We start from the raw sequence: 18,617 nt of genomic DNA on the forward strand, positions 1-18,617 counted from the left end.
TGAGACACTGGCAGCCCAGGAAACCACTGCAAAACACTGGAAATGACCAAAGGGCAACAGGGCACTGGAGGGACAAAGGCCCAAAGGAAACAACAGGCAAGGACAAAAAAAAAAAACCTGACAAAAGCCACAGGAAAATAGCCTGGCTAGCAAATTCAAAACAGAGCCACAATCCTAGCAGCACATATCACTGCAACACAGAGCTTCACAATCCTAGCAGCACATATCACTGCAACACAGAGCAGTGTGCAGCACACTTTTAAGTAGAAAGGTAAAATGTCCATGTTTTTGGAACAAAGGGCTATTTTTATGTGTGTGTGTGATGTCAGAAGAAACTGTTGGCAAGGAAATAGAAATAGGCGCCCTTACACATTGACAGTGAGATAACAGTATGGCCCTAACAGAAGGGAATCGAGCAACACCCATCAACATTTAAAATGTGCAGAACCCTGGATCCCACAATTCCATTTCTAGCAATGCATCCTATGAATATATTGATGCAAATATGCAAGAATTATGTACAACTCAGCATTGATTAATCCAAACGGTTGGGAATAACCTAAATATTTACCAGTGGGGAACTGGTGGAGAACACTGTTTATCTTATGCCAACATCTGTGTTTTAAAAAGAAGATACATAGGCTGGGTGCAGTCGCTCACACATGTAATCCCAGCACCTTGAGAGGCTGAGGCAGGTGGATCAAGAGGCCAAGATATCCAGACCATCCTGGCCAACACGGTGAAACCCCGTCTCTACTAAAAATACAAAAATAATCTGGGCATGGTGGCGCGCGCCTGTAGTCCCAGCTACTCAGGAGGTTGAGGCAGGAGAATCGCTTGAACCCAGGAGGTGGAGGTTGCAGTGAGCTGAGATCACGCCAGCCTGGTGACAGAGCAAGACTCTGCATCTGGAAAAAAGACAAACAAAAAAACAAACAAAAAAAAAACAAACAAAAGTGGTCAACAGGGCACAGTGATGGGAGTAGGACTGCCTTTCACTCTCCAGGACCTTTTGAATGTCGCTCATATTACATACTCAAAATATATGACTACAGTAAATATTTTCAGAGTAACTATGAAAAACTGGGGAAATAATATCTAACACACAGGACTGCTGCATAATATAAAAAGGATGAAAAAAAAATTAATCACAAGCATATCAGAGTTCAAAGGAAGAAAGATTAATTCTAGCTTGGATGTCAGAGCGGGGATCATGTAAAGGAAGTGAGTATTTCAAGTCTTGAAGGATGGAGAAGATTTAAAGAGGCAGAAGTGTGGAGATGATGTCCCAGATGGAGATAAGAACATAGGCGAAGACGATGTCCCAGGTGGAGATAAGAACATAGGCAAAGACGATGTCCCAGACGGAAATAAGAACACAGGTAAAGACGATGTCCCAGACGGAAATAAGAACACAGGTAAAGACGATGTCCCAGACGGAAATAAGAACACAGGTAAAGACGATGACCCAGACGGAAATAAGAACACAGGTGAAGACGATGTCCCAGATGGAGATAAGAACATAGGCAAAGAAGATGAAGAGATGAGAAGGTATAAATTCTAAATGCAGCTCTCAGGCTGGGCTTCAGAACAGGGCTTAGGCAACAAGTTGGAATGCAAGGCTGATGGCGGGAATGGAAACACTGAAACCCAACTTGCATATCACGCCCAGATCATGAGCCTTGAATGCCAAGCCAGGGAACCCATCCTTGATCTTAACAACAAAAAAAAATCTGGGCTGGGGTGGGCGGCTCATGCCTGTAATCCAGTGCTTTGAGAGGCTGAGGTGAGAGGACTGCTTGAGGACAGGAGTTTGAAACCACTCTGGACAACACAGCAAGACTCTGTCCTTACAAAAAATTTAAACATTAGCTAGGCAGGATAGCACACCTGTAATCCCAGCTACTCAGGAGGCTGAGGCGGGAGGATCACTTGAGCCCAGGAATTTAGGGTTACCGTGAGCTGTGATGCTGTTGCTGCATTCCAGCCTGAGCAACAGAGCAAGGCAAGGGCATCAAAAATCTCAAAAATGAAAAAAAAAATCAAATCAAAAAAAAAATTGTATAGACATAAAGTATAAAATCATACCATATATGATATAATCCAGATATATAATATAAATATAGAGGGGGAAAAGAGAAATTAGGAAGCTATTATAAGAAGAAGATAAGACTCAACTAAGACTGAGCAAAGAGCAAAGGCCCTGGGCTCACAGCGCTATCTTTATATAAAGGAATGGGAAAACTACATTTATTTTCATGGCATCACCAACTTAGATACAGGCTACAGTAGGCTACTGGAACTGGATCCATCTCTCATCATCAGTCAAATCAGATGGCCATAATACTATAGGCAAATACCATAAAAAACACCATAAAAATACTATAGGCAAAAAACATACCATAAAAAAAATGTAAAAACTGTGTGGTTTAAACATTAGTTTATTTCTCACAGCTCTGGAGGCTGGAAGTCCAAGATCAAGGTGTCGGCCAACTCAGTTCTGGGACAGGGACCTCTTCCTGGCTTGCAGATAGCCACCTTTCTTCTTGTTTCCTCACACCAGGGCAGTGGGAGCTCTCTGCTTTCTCTTTTTTTTTTGAGACAGAGTCTCACTCTGTCACCAGGCTGGAGTGCAGTGACACAATCTCAGCTCACTGCAACTCCGACACCCTGGTTCAAGCAACTCTCCTGACTCAGCCTCCCGAGTAGCTGGGATTACAGGCACGTGCTGGGATTACCACACCACCACCAACCCAACTAATTTTTTTTAGAAGTAGAAACGGTTTCAGGATGGTCTCAATCTCCTGACGTCGTGATCTGCCCACCTCGGCCTCCCAAAGTGCTGGGATTACAGGTGTGAGCCACCACACCCGGCCTGGTTTCTCTTCTTCTAAGGGCACTAATCCTGTCAGACCAGGGCCCACGCTCATGACCTCATCTAACCCTAATCACCTCTCAAAGGTCCTATCCCCTAATACCATCACACTGGCAGTTAGGGCTCCAGTACAAGAATCTGGAGGGGACATAAACATTCAGTTTATAACAATGTCTTTTCAATCCTGTTGAAAAAAACAACCAAATGAGTAGGCAAAGAAGTAAACTCATATATGTAAACAAGTCAGGACTTTTCATATTTCTGCTAACACATTAAGGTCAATTTAAAATGTCTGATAACAAGAGTCAGAAGCAGAGATAAATGAAAGTTAGTTACTCTGCATTTTAGGCCCACATTGAGTTGTCTTCCAATGACATTGTGGCACAAAGAACACTGCTTTCTATTCTTGGTTTTGCCACCAAAGAAGCTGGAACATTTCCCTGTATTTCCGTTTATCTTGAAAATCACTGGGCTGACCTAGCAGACCTCCAAGGTCCCTTCCATTCACAAATTCCACAAATAACTTCCTACCAACAGAGGCTACACAAATAAACTACACTGACGAAGGGGAAAGCTAACACTAGCAAACAATGAGATGCACACAAGACAAGACGTATAGAGAAGTGGATCAACCACAAACTGGTGGACGATGAGCCGGCGGGGGATAAAAACACATTCCCTAACGATGGACAGACAGGCAATGGCGCTGAGGTAGTATTGTTGAAGATTTCCTATTTTACAACTTCAAGATAAATGGCCCAATTGTTTATATTCATTCTGATTAAATGTGAACGTGAAAACTTCCTCCAGGGGACACAGACATCTAAAAAGTTCCCAATGTATCCAATTTGTCATTTGATATTTTTACTGACAAGAAAAATGAGGGACTGAATATACAAACAGAACATGCCTGATCATATGTATAAAGACAGAACTCAGACCACAACCTGTAGCTGCCCACCCAGGAAACCAATCCCCTATCTACAGTCAACAGCCAGGAGGCCAGCCAGGCTAGCACATCAGACAGGAAGCCAGACTGCTCTCTCTCCACAACCCAGAAACTAAACCACAACTCTGTCCCACGTGGCCAGGACTTGACTCAAAACTGACAGCCACCCTAATTTTGGCCCCTATTTCCAGTTAGGATAATTCAGAGAAAGCCAAATACGCCCCTAACCAATCACATAGGACACCCCACTTCTGCACAGCCGCCTCCAGCCCCCACAACAGCCTCCACTGGGAGCCGTTCTTTTCCATCCTGAAGCTTCCCCACTCCTCATCCGCCACTCACTTGCATGTCAGTCTCTGCCACACGCAAGTGATGGTGCCGACTCCCTTGCCACAGCAGCTCTGAGAAAGTCATCTCTGCCTGTCTCATGTGGGCGGCCTTCCTTTATTTTCCCCCCAAAGAATAAGTCTTAAATGAGGGGCTTCTCTCTATATGGCCAAGCTATACAATTCAGAAGCCCAGCATGGCAATTCCAAGCCTGGAAAGACCATACACCCCTCAGGTCCTCTTTCCACAAAACACAGCTTCCTTGAGTTCTTCAGTCACTCCCCACCAACCAGGGAAGGAACCACGTGTTATGGAAAGATCAAGGGCCTTGAAGTCAAACTTCTGAGTTCATCAAGTACTTCATCTTTCCACTTAACAAATTACATGGCCTTGGCCAGGCGTGGTGGCTCACACCTGTAATCCCAGCACTTTGGGAGGCCGAGTTGGGCGGATCACCCAAGGTTGGGAGTTCAAGACCAGCCTAACCAACATGGAAAAACCCCCCTACTAAAAATATCAAATCAGCCTGGTGTGGTGGCTCATGCCTGTGGATCCCCCGCTACTCGCCTGGTGTGGTGGCATGCCTGTCATCCCAGCTACTCGGGAGGCTGAGGCAGGAGAATCACTTGAACTTGGGAAGCAGAGGTTGTGGTGAGCCGAGATCACGCCATTGCACTCCAGCCTGGACAAGAAGAGCAAAACTCTGTCTCAAAAAAAAAAAAAAAAAAAAAAAAAAAAAAAAAAAAAAAACAAAAAAAAAAAAAAAAACAATTTTTTCTTAACTTCTCTAAGCCTCTATCTTCATCTTCAATAAAATAATTTTACCTCCAAGATTGCATTAAATGGAATCCCACATGTAAAACAGCTGACAAATATTAGGGGCCCAACAGCTGTGCGCTCCTACTGCCGCCCCACTTTACCCCAAGGGAGAAGCGCAAGATGTCCAGAAAAAGCCTGTTGATCCCTACACCTCAGCATCCTGTGTTCACACAAGGCGCAGTGGCATCCAGACTTACCGGGGTCACCCAAATACAAGCCATGTTTTGATTTTTCAACTTAGGTACACATGGCTTCTAACGTTCACCATATATGATCCATAATTTAGAAGAGATTTTCCTACACTACCCCGTGGTTCTATTTTAGCAGACTTAGATGTGCCATAATAGCTCACTCTCTTAAGCCCTCTTCAGTATCAAAAACAAAACTTTAATCTGTAACACAGTTATCAGCAGTGAAAGTGGAAAAGGTACCTATGAGTCAAAATGACCCTCTGCCCCCCCCCGCCCCACCCTACAAAAAGCTGTTCAGGAGTATTTGGGCTGCTTATGAGAATGCTGTCTGTATTCCCAGGGACAGACAAATGCCTACCCTGGTTAGAAGCTGCACTGCTCAGCCTCCAGGGTAGAAAGCTCCCCACACCCTCTACCCAAGGAGAAGAGAAGCAAATGGGGTGGCCAGGCTCCAGGACGTGGACTGTTTAGTGTGGTTTCTGCAGTCCAGGTCACCGCCATGGGTGAAGCTTTTCCTTCCTTCTTTTCCAACCAAGTGGCCAAGGTCCTACGGCTGCTGTAGGGCCTCTTCCCCAGGATGAGACAGCCCAGCCATTCCCCTTCCCTCTTTTTTTTTTTTTTTTTTTTTTTTTTTTTTTTTTTTTGAGATGGAGTCTCACTCTGTCACCCAATCTGCACTGCAGTGGTGCAATCTTAGCTCACTGCCACCTCTGCCTCCCGGGTTCAAACAATTCTCCTGCCTCCGCCTCCCTGGTAGCTGGGGTTACAGGCGCCCAGCACCACGCCCAGCTAATTTTTATATTTTTAGTAGAGACGGAGTTTCAACTTGTTGGCCAGGCTGCTCTCGAACTCCCGACCTCAGGTGATCCACCTGCCTCGGCCTCCCAAAGTGCTGGGATTACAGGCATGAGCCACCGCATCTGGCCGAGTCAGCCCAGCCATCCTGACTTTTTGTTCTGGCAAAATTACTCTCTTCCACGTCTACCTTCCAAGTAGCTAAATCAGAGATCTGGCCTTGGGGCAGGCTTGAAGAATCCCTGTTTTTTGGTCCTCAAGAGGTCCTACCAGGGTCTGGGACAATTCCAAGACTTGTGTTCTTAAAGAGGAAAGAAACCTCACATACACGGCTCTCGCAGAGCTCAGGCAGAGCTCAGGCAGAGCTCAGGCAAGGCTTGGGAGGCGGCCCTAAGGTTTGGGTGTGCCATCTATGATAACAGCTAAGAGATCTGAAGCCAGCTGTCTGGGTTCAAACCTCAATTCCAACAGCACTGGCTGTGTGATGTTAGACAACGTCCCCAGCCTCTCTGTGGTTCAGTTTCCTCACTGTAAAAGGGCCACAATAATAGAGCTGCTCTAAAAATTAAGTGAATTGGTGCATATAAGGTATTCAGAACAATGCTTGGCACATGGGGGAGTTCAATAGACACGTAATGAACAGAGTAACTTAGCAATTAGTAAATATACTCATCCAGGCCAGGCGCGGTGGCTCACGCCTGTAATTCCAAAACTTTGGGAGGCTGAGGCGAGAGGGTCACTTGAGCCCAGGAGTTTGAGACTAGCATGGGCAACACAGCAATATTCCATCTCTAAAAATGTGTTTCTGTAACATATATGTATATATACACTCATATATTCACAGTGTATTTATAATACACAAAATAGCTGGAATACAGACTTAACTATTCACAATGGTTACTTCTAGAGAAGGGGAAATGCAAATTTCAGCTTTTTATCCCACACATATATTCTTGTATCATCTGAAATATTTAAGCAAATTGTATGTATAAATTTGCCCCAACAACATAGCAGAACAATGTAGTTTTGACTCAAAAATCTTCAAATCATGATGGAATTGTCCTGTGAAAGTAAAGTTATAGAGATGAAAAGTCTCCCTCCAGCCTAAATGCTCTTTCATATGACCTATATTACACACACCAATGCAGACACCCCAATCCTTTCCCCACTGTCATAAGAATTTTTCAGTGAACTGTATTCCCCTTTACAAACTAGATGATAGTTAGAGTTACCAGGCAAGAACGTGGATCCAGTTCTGCTTTTTCAAAGCCCAATGTTCCTCACATAATAGCAATGCATTCTTCAACCGGTCAACTGCCCCCAACACCTGAGCTCTCTGTTGTACACAACTCAGCGAGGCCTGGGAGAAAGCAGGTGCAAATTTCACTTACTCAGTAACAACACATCCCACCTGATTCCTCTGCTGGGCTAGTTCTCAAGTCATCTTTTTCTAAGCTTTCATTCGGCTCTACCACATGTACCTAGGCTGGGTAAAATACTTTACCAGGTTTTTTTTTTTTTTTTTTTTTTTTTTTTTTTTTTTTTTGAGACAGAGTTTCACTCTCTAGCCCAGGCTGGAGTGCAGTGACACCATCTCGGCTCACTGTAACCTCCACCTCCCGGGTTCAAACGATTCTCCTGCTTCAGCCTCTCAAGTAGCTGGGACTACAGGCGCACCCAGGACTACCACCACACCCAGCTAATTTTTGTATTTTTAGTAAAGATGGGGTTTCACCATATTGGCCAGGCTGGTCTCAAACTCCTGACCTCATGATCCGCCCGCCTTGGCCTCCCAAAGTGCTGGGATTACAGGCGTGAGTCACCGCACCTGGCCTACTTTACCAGTTTTATTCCTGAATTAAACCTGTTATTACTATCAATAATGTCAATCAGTGCCATTTCATTCACCGTATGACACACACACACAAAGCACTCCATACTCGCTCCACCTATCTGCTTTTCTGCAATGGCCACAGTGTTCCCCATCTTACATGAGAGGCACAGACAAAGACAATGACTTCTCCAAGGTTTTGTAATTCACAATCAGTGGCAGAACCAACATGACCAACCACGTCTGGCCAAGGCCTGTGTTTCAGCCACACCATCTGGTTGCTGCCCCTAAGGCTCAATGGGCAAGTAACAGATCACTCCGATTGCAGAGGCTTCAGAAATGCCTTCCACCATGGTACAATGGACGGTTCGCTCTCAGAAGGGGAGGCAGGGGTGGAATCAGCACACAGTTCTGCTAGGTTTCTCATGCAGGGCACAGACTATGTATTTTGTGCCTTGCTTTGCAGGTGAAATGTCTCCTGCCCCCTGTACAACAGCTTTCTTTGTCCTCTCCACATAAAAGTACAACTGAGTTCCTCAGGGGAAGGCAGTGATCACTGCCCTGTGCCACACCTGACTGATGTCCAAACAAGTGGACACACAGGCTCTTCTCTTATGGCCCAGGCTGCCCCCATCTGCTAAGCATCAAAAACTACACATAGGATTTGCAGAACATGAATGACATGGAGGTGACTGCTTTATCTCTGTTGAAAACTTACTGCACTCTCTTAAAAAAGGGAATTCAGGAAAAAAACTGAACATTTGAGGCTGGCTGGCTGTAATCTTCAGCTGCTGAGAAAGCCTCAGCTGCTCGGTTCCACTGTGGAAATCCAACTCCTCCCTCAAAGTCCAACTCAAGTACACCTCCTCTGCGGTGCAGCCTGCCTTTCCCCTTCCTCCCTTTCACAAGCATGTGTTCCCTCTGCAGTCCCAGAGCATTCTATCGCCACCTCTGGAGCCACACTGTCCCAGCCTACAGCCAGCTCAGTGCACAGCTGCCTCTCCCTTTGTGTACCTGCAGGCCCCACCTGGGCTGGAAGGCTGCCTCCTTCTTCTCCTCACACAGGCGGCACTCAGGAACTACTGAATGAGGGAGGGAGTGGATGAGCAAGATCAGCCAAGGGCTACAGGGAGTGACCTGCAGCTCCCAGCAGGAACAGCCCCTGCCCTGCCAATCCGGAGGTGCTGGCTCTGTTCTCAGCAGGGCCGCTAAAAGCTCCCTTATAACAGCTCTAGGCCACAATGGTCAACTTGGTGTCAGGCCCTAGAGACAGAGACGAAACTCCTAACAAATAAAGAGGCCACGTATGCAGCATGCTCGTTAAAAAACAGGCTTCGGGCCGGGCGGGCGGGCGGCTCAAGCCTGTAATCCCAGCACTTTGGGAGGAGGCCGAGACGGCGGGACACGAAGGAGATCGAGATCATCACAACCCCGTCTCTAAAAAAAAAAAAATCTAGCCGGGCGGGCGGATGCCTGTATGCAGCAGGCTGCTGGTTAAAAGCCCGGGAGGTGGAGCTTGCAGTGAGCAGATCCGCTTCCAGCCTGGGCGACAGAGCGAGACTCTGTCTCAAAAAAAAAAAAAAAAAAAAAAAAAAAAAAAAAAGCACAGGCTTCGGAGTCAGAGCTTGAATTCCGCTTATTATGTGACCTTGAGCAAGTTACTCAATGCATCAGTCTCATTTTGTCACCGGCAAAATGAGGACATTATCTGCCACACAGTGTTGCTGAAAAAGTAAGAGAGGTGACAGACGCAAAGTGCTTGGCACTTACTTACTCTTATTGGTTTATTACAAAGAAGAGAACACACGAGCAGCCAAATGCAAGAGATGCACAGGGCACACCACGGGGCAGAGAGGTCGGGGCTCCCATGCCGTCCCTGGAAGTGCCACCTCCCCAGCACCAAATGAGTTCACCAAACCAGAAGCTCCCCAAACCCAGTATTTAGAGGGTTTTATGGAGTTTTACAACATCAACATGATTAAGTCATGGCTACCCGTGACTAGCTCAATCTCCAGCCTGTCTCGTCTCCCCTCCCAGAGGTAGGTGTGGGGGGGACATGTCCAACTCTATAATCATGACTCATCTTTCTGGCAACCAGCCCTGATCCTGAACCTGTCTAGGGGCCGAAGCCCCCTGTCATCTCATTATCATACAAAAGACACTCCTATCACCCCAGAGATTCCCAAAGTCTTAGAAGCTCTTGTGTCAGGGATTGAAACCTAAGACCAAATATTATAACCAATGATGTTCCCAATATCACTCAGGAAATTACAAGGGTTTTTTAGAAGCTGCTGGGGCCAAAAACCGGGAAGAATACTAAATACATACACTATTGTACTATGTAGCCCACATCACAATAATTTTTTTTTTTTGAGAGAGTCTACCTCTGTTGCCCAGGTTGGAGTGCAGTGGTGCAATCTCAGCTTATGGTGCGATCTCAGCTCACTGCAACCTCCACCTCTCAGGTTCAAGCAATTCTTGTGCCTCATCCTCCTGAGTAGCTGGAACTACAGGTGTGCAACACTACAACTGACTAATTTTTGTATTTTTTAGTAGAGACGGGGTTTCACTGTGTTGGCCAGGCTGGCCTTCAACTCCTGGCCTCAAGTGATCTGCCCACCTCGGCCTCCCAAAAAAATCTGGGATAAGTCACGAGCCACCGTGCCTGGCCTCACTATCACAATAATTATACTGAGAGGATGGGGGAGAAAAACGTGGGGCAACAGGAGGAGCGGGGAAGGTAAGCAGCCTGAATCCTTGTCTTCCATAGTAGGACACCTCCCTGTCTTTCACACAATCTAGAAGAACGAGCTAAAAACATAAACACAGTAACCTCCAAGGAGCAGGGATCAGAGTGGAGAAGGGTAAGGTGGGGGATTGCTGGGTTTTGTCCTAAGCCTTGTTAATTTCTGACTCTTAGAGCTGTAGGCCTGTACAACTTTGCTAAAAATGAGTATTTACCTGTAATCCCAGCACTTTGGGAAGCCAAGGTGGGCGGATCACGAGGTCAGGAGATCGAGACCATCCTGGCTAACACGGTGAAACCCCGTCTCTACTAGAAATACAAAATATTAGCCAGGCGTGGTGGCAGGCGCCTGTAGTCCCAGCTACTCAGGAGGTTGAGGCAGGAGAATGGTGTGAACCCAGGAGGCGGAGCTTGCAGTGAGCTGAGACCATGCCACTGCACTCCAGCCTGGGCGACAGAGCGAGACTCCATCTCAAAAAAAAAAAAAAAAAAAAAAAAGTATTTAGTTTTTAAACAAAATCTGATACTTGACCAACAACAATAGTATATTAAGTGATACGGTTTTTTGGTTTTTTTTTTTTTTGAGAGAGGGTCTTGCTCTGTTGCCCGGGCTGGAGTGCGGTGGTATAATTCTAACTTACTACAGCCTCAAATTATTGGGATCAGGTGATCAACCTCTCGAGCAGCTAGAACCACAGGTGTGCACCACCATGCCCAGCAGTATTTCTCTTTTTTTTTTTTTTTTTTTTTTTTTTTGGTAGAGGTGGAGGTCTCGCTATGTTGCTGGTCTTAAATTGCTGACCTCAGTGGATCCTACTGCCTCAGCCTCCCTAAGTTCTGGGATTACAGGTGTGAGCCACCACACCAGGCCAAAGTGGTGTATTCTAAAATTTTTTGGAATCCAACCACTTTGAAAAAGTATGGAGAGCTATAAATCATCTCCCCATAAACACACATGGATGCAGATACACAAAATTGTTGCACAGGATTTTGGGGACTTCATAAAGTCCTGAAAGCCAGGTTAAAAACCTTAGGATTATACATTCTGGTTTCTTTTTTTTTTTTTTTTTTTTTTTTTTTTTTTTTTTTTCTTGCTTTGTCGTTCAGGCTGGAGTGCAGTGGCGTGATCTCCGCTCACTGCAAGCTCTGCCTCCCAGGTTCACGCCATTCTCCTGCCTCAGCCTCCCGAGTACCTGGGACTACAGGCGCCCGCCACCATGCCCGGCTAATTTTTTGTATTTTTAGTAGAGGCAGGGTTTCACCATAGCCAGGATGGTCTCAATCTCCTGACCTCGTGATCCACCCTCCTCGGTCTCCCAAAGTCTGGGATTACAGGCGTGAGCCACCGCGCCCGGCCCTAGATTCTGGTTTATTAAAGGAAATGCATTTCAAGTCAGAGTTTGTCATTTATTGCACAGGAAAATAAAAACTTAGTTAAGAAAATCAAAAACACCCACATGATAAAATGAGGTCCTACTTGGTTTTAAACTACTTGGTGACCACCATCAGTTGTTTGCTTGACCACAGGATGCACCTAATTCCTAACTATGAATAAAGGTACAAACATTGTTTATTGGGCTTTTGGCTTCAGCCTTGAAACAATCAGATTCTCTCAAACTCAGGAATGTGAATCGCTGTTGGGTTGATGCAGCTGTTTCCATTCTAGAAATGGACCTGGAATCATGTACTTTTCGCCCATGAAGAGTCCTTTGTGTAAAACTTGAAAAGGGAAGGTCCCAAATTCCCCATATGGTGTTTCTTCCAGTAGAGGAATTACTCTAATGACTTCTTAGCAAAACTTACATGATCAGGGCAGGCCATCAAAATACTCCAGAAAACAAAGTTTAGCTCCATTTCTGATGGACCTGTCTCCACTGCTATCAGTCTCACCAACAGCCTCACATCAAGTCAGAGGAACGGTTTTTTTTTTTTTTTAAGAAGGATCTTCATGGCTGGGTGTGGTCGCTCACGCCTGTAATCCCAGCACTTTGGGAGGCCAAGGCGGGCGGATCACAGGTCAGGAGTTTGTGACCAGCCTGGCCAACATACTGAAACCCCGTCTGTACTAAAAATACAAAAATTAGCCAGGCTTGGTGGCACGTGCCTGTGGTCCCAGCTACTCAGGAGGCTGAGGCAGGAGAACTGCTTGAACCTGGGAGGTGGAAGTTGTGGTGAGCCAAGACTGCACCACTGCACTTCAGCCCGGGCAAGAGAATGAGACTCCGTCTCAAAAAAAAAAAAAAAAAAAAAAAAAAAAAAAAAAAAAAAAAAAAAAATCTTCATGTTCCTGCCAATTTGCAAAAAAAAAAAAAAAAAAAAAAAAAAAAAAAAAAAATATCTGTTAACCAGAGGCAACAAAAAGCACCTCCCAGGCTGCTGTAGTAAGTGGATCGGTAACTGTGGTGGGAGATTCCAACCCCCGAGACCTGTGACTATGTCGTGCAGCAAAAGGGCTTTGCCACAGGCCTTAGGAAGAGTATCCTGGGCTATCCAGGGAGGTCCAATCTAATCCCATGAGCCTCTAAGAGCATAGAACTGGCCAGGCGCGGTGGCTCACACCTGTAATCTCCACACTTTGGAAGGCTAAGGCAGGCGGATCACGAGATCAAGAGATGGAGACCATCCTGGCTAAAATGGTGAAACCCCATCTCTACTAAAAATACAAAAATTAGTTGGACATCGTGGCGGGCAACTGTAGTCCCAGCTACTCAGGAGGCTGAAGCAGGAGAATCACTTGAACCGGGAGGTAGAGGTTGCAGTGAGCTGAGATCACGCTACTGCACTCCAGCCTGGGCAACAGTGCGAGACTCCATCTCAAAAAAAAATTTTAAAATAGGGAATAGAACTTTCTCCGAGTGCAAGAAGAGAAATGCACACAGGGGAACTGGAGAGCCTGACCAGGTCCCTGGCCTACCTAGTCCTGAGCTGATGGGACCACGTGCAAAGACCAGATAGAGGCCTCAGGAGCTGAGGGCAGCTCCCAACAGATGGAGAGCAAGGGAACAGACACCTCAGTCCTGCAACCACAAGGAACTATATTTGGCCAAAAGCACTTGGAAACAATTCTCCAGTGAGGAATGCAGCCCAGCCCACATGGTGATTTTTGCCCAGTGACATCCACGTCAGCCTTCTGCCCCATAGAACTGTGAGATGATACAATTTCAATTGTTTTAAGTCACTAAATTTGTGGAAATGTGGTAAAGCAGCAACAGAAATGAATACAGTGATTCACGTGGAAACCCCTAGAAGAGTGTCTGGCACAGTGTTGACACCTGACAAGCGTTTCCTGATTTCCTTACATCGCAAGGCAGGGCTGGCCACACTCCATCCAAAACAATAAATGATAGACTTGTTCTGACAAAACAGATTCAGTGAATTATAAATGGCCCAGAACACCTACAAATTTTAGGTTTCAGGTAAGTGATTGCCTTTCTTTTCACTTAGAAGCCTCCCAATGCTCATCTTACTGATAAACTCTAAGTACCAGGCAGGAGACTAAACACCAGACAAACCCAGCCCCAGATGCCCCAAGGGAGCCCATCCCAGCACTCACTCTCGCTGCACTGAAATGATGTCCAGGTCAGTTTATCCCACTAGACCAAGAACTCCAGCTCTCCATGTGTGAGTCACCAGTGCTGCCTCTGCATCTCTGCTTCTAGGATGGTGCTTCTGCACTTCACAGGAAATCTGTATCAATGTTTGTCAACACTATATATGACAGTGTCACTTAATATCTGCACAGAAAACATAAATTCTTTGAGGACCAGGGCCGGGTTTATTAGCCTTTGTACTCCCACTGCCACTGTCTGAGACATCAGAGGCACTCGGTAGAAGTTGGTGAAGAGAAAGAAAAGGCAGAGGAGAGAGAGGAAAGCAGGACCAACACCGCAGACACAGATTCTGAGGTGGCTGGAGGAGAGGCAGGGCAGAGAAACTTCCTGGATGCTGGAATGGGGTTCACTGTGATACCTGCTGCTGGATTTCAAATGTCAAAGGTGACGCTTTGCTGACCTTGACCTCTGACTGCCCTTTAGCTTTCCCAACCTCAACACAGGGCACTTAGAAACTGCAATGTCAAGAAATTATGCTTCATTAAGGCATGGGAATGTTATTTACATGGACGTTCATTACTGCATTTTTTTTCATGGGAATGTAAATAATTGAAGAGATTGTTAAAGACTAAATCATGCACATTCAATAACTTTGTAAAATATTAATGATAACTGAAACACAAATTTTGATGTTCCCCAAAAATGCTAAAATATAAAAAATACTGGCCAATTAAAGATAGAAAACAATCCTAATGAAGCTCCCCAACAGACACATTAAAACTTCTCTGTACATTAAACATTTGGGATTTCAAAGGAAAACCCAGATTCATTCCATTCTTAATACGGCGTTTAAAAAAAAAAAAAAAAAATCTTAGGTAATACAATATTTCATTTAAAATTTACAAAATTCCATTACATTCATAATTTCGTTTGATCCTCAAAACAATCTCCTGAGTTAGGCAGAACAGGTATTACTAACAACTAACTCCATTTTACAGGTAAGGGAACTGAAGTTCAGAAAGTACTTGGACTTAACAAAAGCTTTAATAGGGCCACATATCGAAACCAAATCCTCTGCTCAAAAGAACTAGAATAAGTTATCTTTTACATATTATTCATACTTATATCCTGTCAATATCCAAAAATGTTTTGAGGTAGCCTGCAATAATAGACACCTATCCAATAAAAACATTAAAATGAAAAACAGGGGGAAAAAAAAAAAGCAGGTGACATGGGAGACAGACGAAGGTAGATAGCAAAGACTGAGACTTATAATCTAAGAAAACTTCATCTCTGACCTTCCAGTTCCAGGGAGATAACGCTAAAGGAAACAAGATGGTTTATAGACTCAAAACTGACAAAAGAGAGGTTGCATCAGTTCTTAACTCTGAAACACTCCTAGCAGCCACAGCAAATCTCTAGGACAACATACCAATGGCATCAAAGCAAGAGTATACTTCAGTGATAGAGTGAATTAAGTTCCCTGTTTGGGACCCAGGCCAGGGCTAGAGAAAAGAACTCTGAAATGTAGAGCTCAAAAATACATCCTCTGTCGGCCAGGCGCAGTGGCTCACACCTGTAATCCCCAGCACTCTGGAAGGCCGAGGCGGGCGGCGGGCAGATCACACGAGTCAGGAGTTGGAGACCATCCTGCCTAGCACAGTGAAATCCTGTTTCTACTAAAAATACAAAAAATTAGCCGGGCATGGTGGCAGGCTGCGGTAGGAGAATGGAGTGAACCCAGGTGGCGGAGCTTACAGTGAGCCGAGATCCTGCCACTGCACTCCAGCCTGGGCAACAGAGCAAAACTCCGTCTCCAAAAAAAAAAAAAAAAAAAAAATATATATATATATATATATATATATATATATATATATATACACACACACACCCTCTGTCTTCTCCATACCCATGTGTCCCCTTCCGTGAGAGACTTCCTTTCATTTAATGCATATAAAAATCAAGCCTACTCTAAATGAAAAATACTTTGACACAGAAGCAGCATTAACTAGTTAAGTTTTATTAAGACATTAATAAAATCTAGAAAACCATAAAGAAAATCTGGTCGTGTTTTGAAGCCCTCTCCTAAGATCAGATTCCCCAAAAGAACAAAGTGCATGGGGCATATAGCAAAGATCTTTTCCTAAACTAAGATAGGAATGCAAATCAAAATAAAGGCAAAATCCTACTGAATGAAGCAATAATTGTAATTCAGTAGCTCAAGACTTGACCAAATGGCTATTTTTAATCCCTATAATCATCCAAATAACTAGGAATAGCAGAGAAATGGTTTTAAGAAACTCAAGCACATCAAATTCCCACCTTACCAAACAGATAAATTGGAAAGGAGCTTAGTATTTTATTTTTAAATTATTTATTTACCTTTTTATTTTTTAGAGAAAGGGTTTCACTCCGTCACACAGACTGGAGTGCAGTGGCATGATTATAGCTCACTGCAGCTTCTAATCTTGGGCTCAAGTGATCCTCGCACCTCAGCCTCCCAAAGCGCTGGCATTACAGGTGTAAACCACAGCACCCCCGACTATTTTAAAGAATTAATTACCATATTCCTTAGAATTGTAACTCCTTTATAGGTCATTCAACATGTGATGCAATTTTTTATAAGTGGTTTTTTTTTTTTTTTTTTTTTTTTTTTTTTTTTTTTTTTTTGGAGTCTCACTCTGTCACCTCACTCTGTCACCCAGGCTGGAGTGCAGTGGTGCAACCTCGGCTCACTGCAAGCTCCACCTCCCGGGTTCAAGTGATTCTCCTGCCTCAGCCTCCCGAGTAGCTGAGACTACAGGTGTGTGCCACCACATTCAGCTAATTTTTTGTATTTTTAGTGGAGACGGGGTTTCACCGTGTTAGCCAGGATGGTCTCCATCTTCTAACCTCGTGATCTGCCTGCCTTGCCCTCCCAAAGTGTTGGGATTACAGGTGTGAGCTACCACACCCGGCCACAAGTGGTAATTTTAAACTATGCTTCAAACCATTACACAAAGCCAAGTACATCTACTCAAGGCACTCTCAAATTTCCATTTACTCCCATTTTACTCACCAAAAAAAAAAAAGTTAAATTGGAACGTATTTCACATGACACTTAAAAGATCAACAAAATGCTCCTGAAAAGGTCTGAGCTCAACAACTCCGTTAATGAGAAAAAAAAAAAACCAACTGGATATAGGGAAGATGCTACACATAAAACACAATTGTGAAGAATATGCAAGATATTGCCAAAAAGCTGCTTAAGCTTTCATCATAGATACTTGTCCTCAACTCTGAGATAAAGTATATACTCATGTAACTAAACTCGTTTAAAAGGAAACAAAGGGGAAGAAGAAAAAGAACTTCCACTTTAGAATCCGCATTTTCAAAGGCCTCCATTATTTACACCATTGCGGGGAAGAGAATTTTTCTCTGCTATATTTGCTTGAAAGAATTAAAGGTGTAGGGCAAAAATTCTTGGAAATTATGTAGTTTATGATCCTCAAAAGTGAGAAAAATGAAGCCCAGAAGAGAAGGCCTTCCAGGAGAATTCCAGAGCCGGAGGTAGACCCAGTACATTGTTTTTGTTTTTGTTTTGAGAGGAAGTCTCACTCTATGGCCCAGGCTGGAGTGCAGTGGAGCCATTTCACTCACTGCAACCTCCGCCTCCTGGGTTCAAGCTATTCTCCTGCCTCAGCCTCCTGAGGAGCTGCGATTACAGGCGCCCACCACCACGCCCAACTAATTTTTGTATTTTTAGTAGAGACAGGGTTTCACCATGTTGGCCAGGTTGGTCTCGAACTCCTGACCTCAAGTGATCCGCCTGCCTAGACCTCCCAAAGTCCTCGGATTACAGGCGTGAGCCACCGCACCCGGCCGACCTGGTAAGTTTTAATCAAGTACTCTGAACTATGCAACAAACACTAGGAAGTAATAGAAAAAAAAAAAATCTAAAAACCCTCTGGAGAGTCAAAGAATTGCAGATTTAAAATAGCATGAATACTTGGATTTATGGTATTGAAAAAGGACCTCGCTTACCACCAGCATGCACAAACTGCCTGCGCACCTCTATCAGAGCATTTTTCAAGCTGTGCTACAGTTAACTTGTACTACCCAAAGCCAATCTGTCCCTGCAGATCATAAGCTCTTAAAGACCAGGACTTCAGGAGAACAAGCAAAACTTCAGAGAGAAGGGAGCCACAGAAACAGAGTTCATAGCAATGGGTCGGCAGGAGCTGATGACTGGAGGTGCGCGGTAGCCTTGGGGTCTGGGACAGCGGAGGGCAGAGAAGGCAAAAGGGCCTGCATGACATGCTACAGGGCTAGGAGCCACAGCTGCGGTCATTAGTTCAGTTTTGTCTCCTATGCCTGTTACTTATACACCATCTTTTGTTCAGAAAGAACTTCAGGTTGAGTATTTGGACTCCTTGAGCCTTCTGCTGTTTGTCTCCGGGACGTTTAACACTCTTAAAAGGGGAAAACTGTCCAGTTCGATTTTCCTTCCTGGGACATTACAGGTTTTTCAAAAGTTTGATGAAAGCATTCACT

The 18,617-nt window shown here is 44.7% G+C and overlaps 1 protein-coding gene across 1 annotated transcript in view; it reads right to left on the bottom strand.

Moving 5' to 3' along the window:
• The window catches only part of GRPEL1 (GrpE like 1, mitochondrial), a 972,139-nt gene that overhangs the window by 880,577 nt on the left and 72,945 nt on the right, over window positions 1-18,617 (bottom strand). The window lies entirely within an intron of this gene.

This window comes from Macaca thibetana, chromosome 5, assembly GCF_024542745.1.
Source record: "Macaca thibetana thibetana isolate TM-01 chromosome 5, ASM2454274v1, whole genome shotgun sequence".
Lineage (NCBI taxonomy): Eukaryota > Metazoa > Chordata > Mammalia > Primates > Cercopithecidae > Macaca > Macaca thibetana.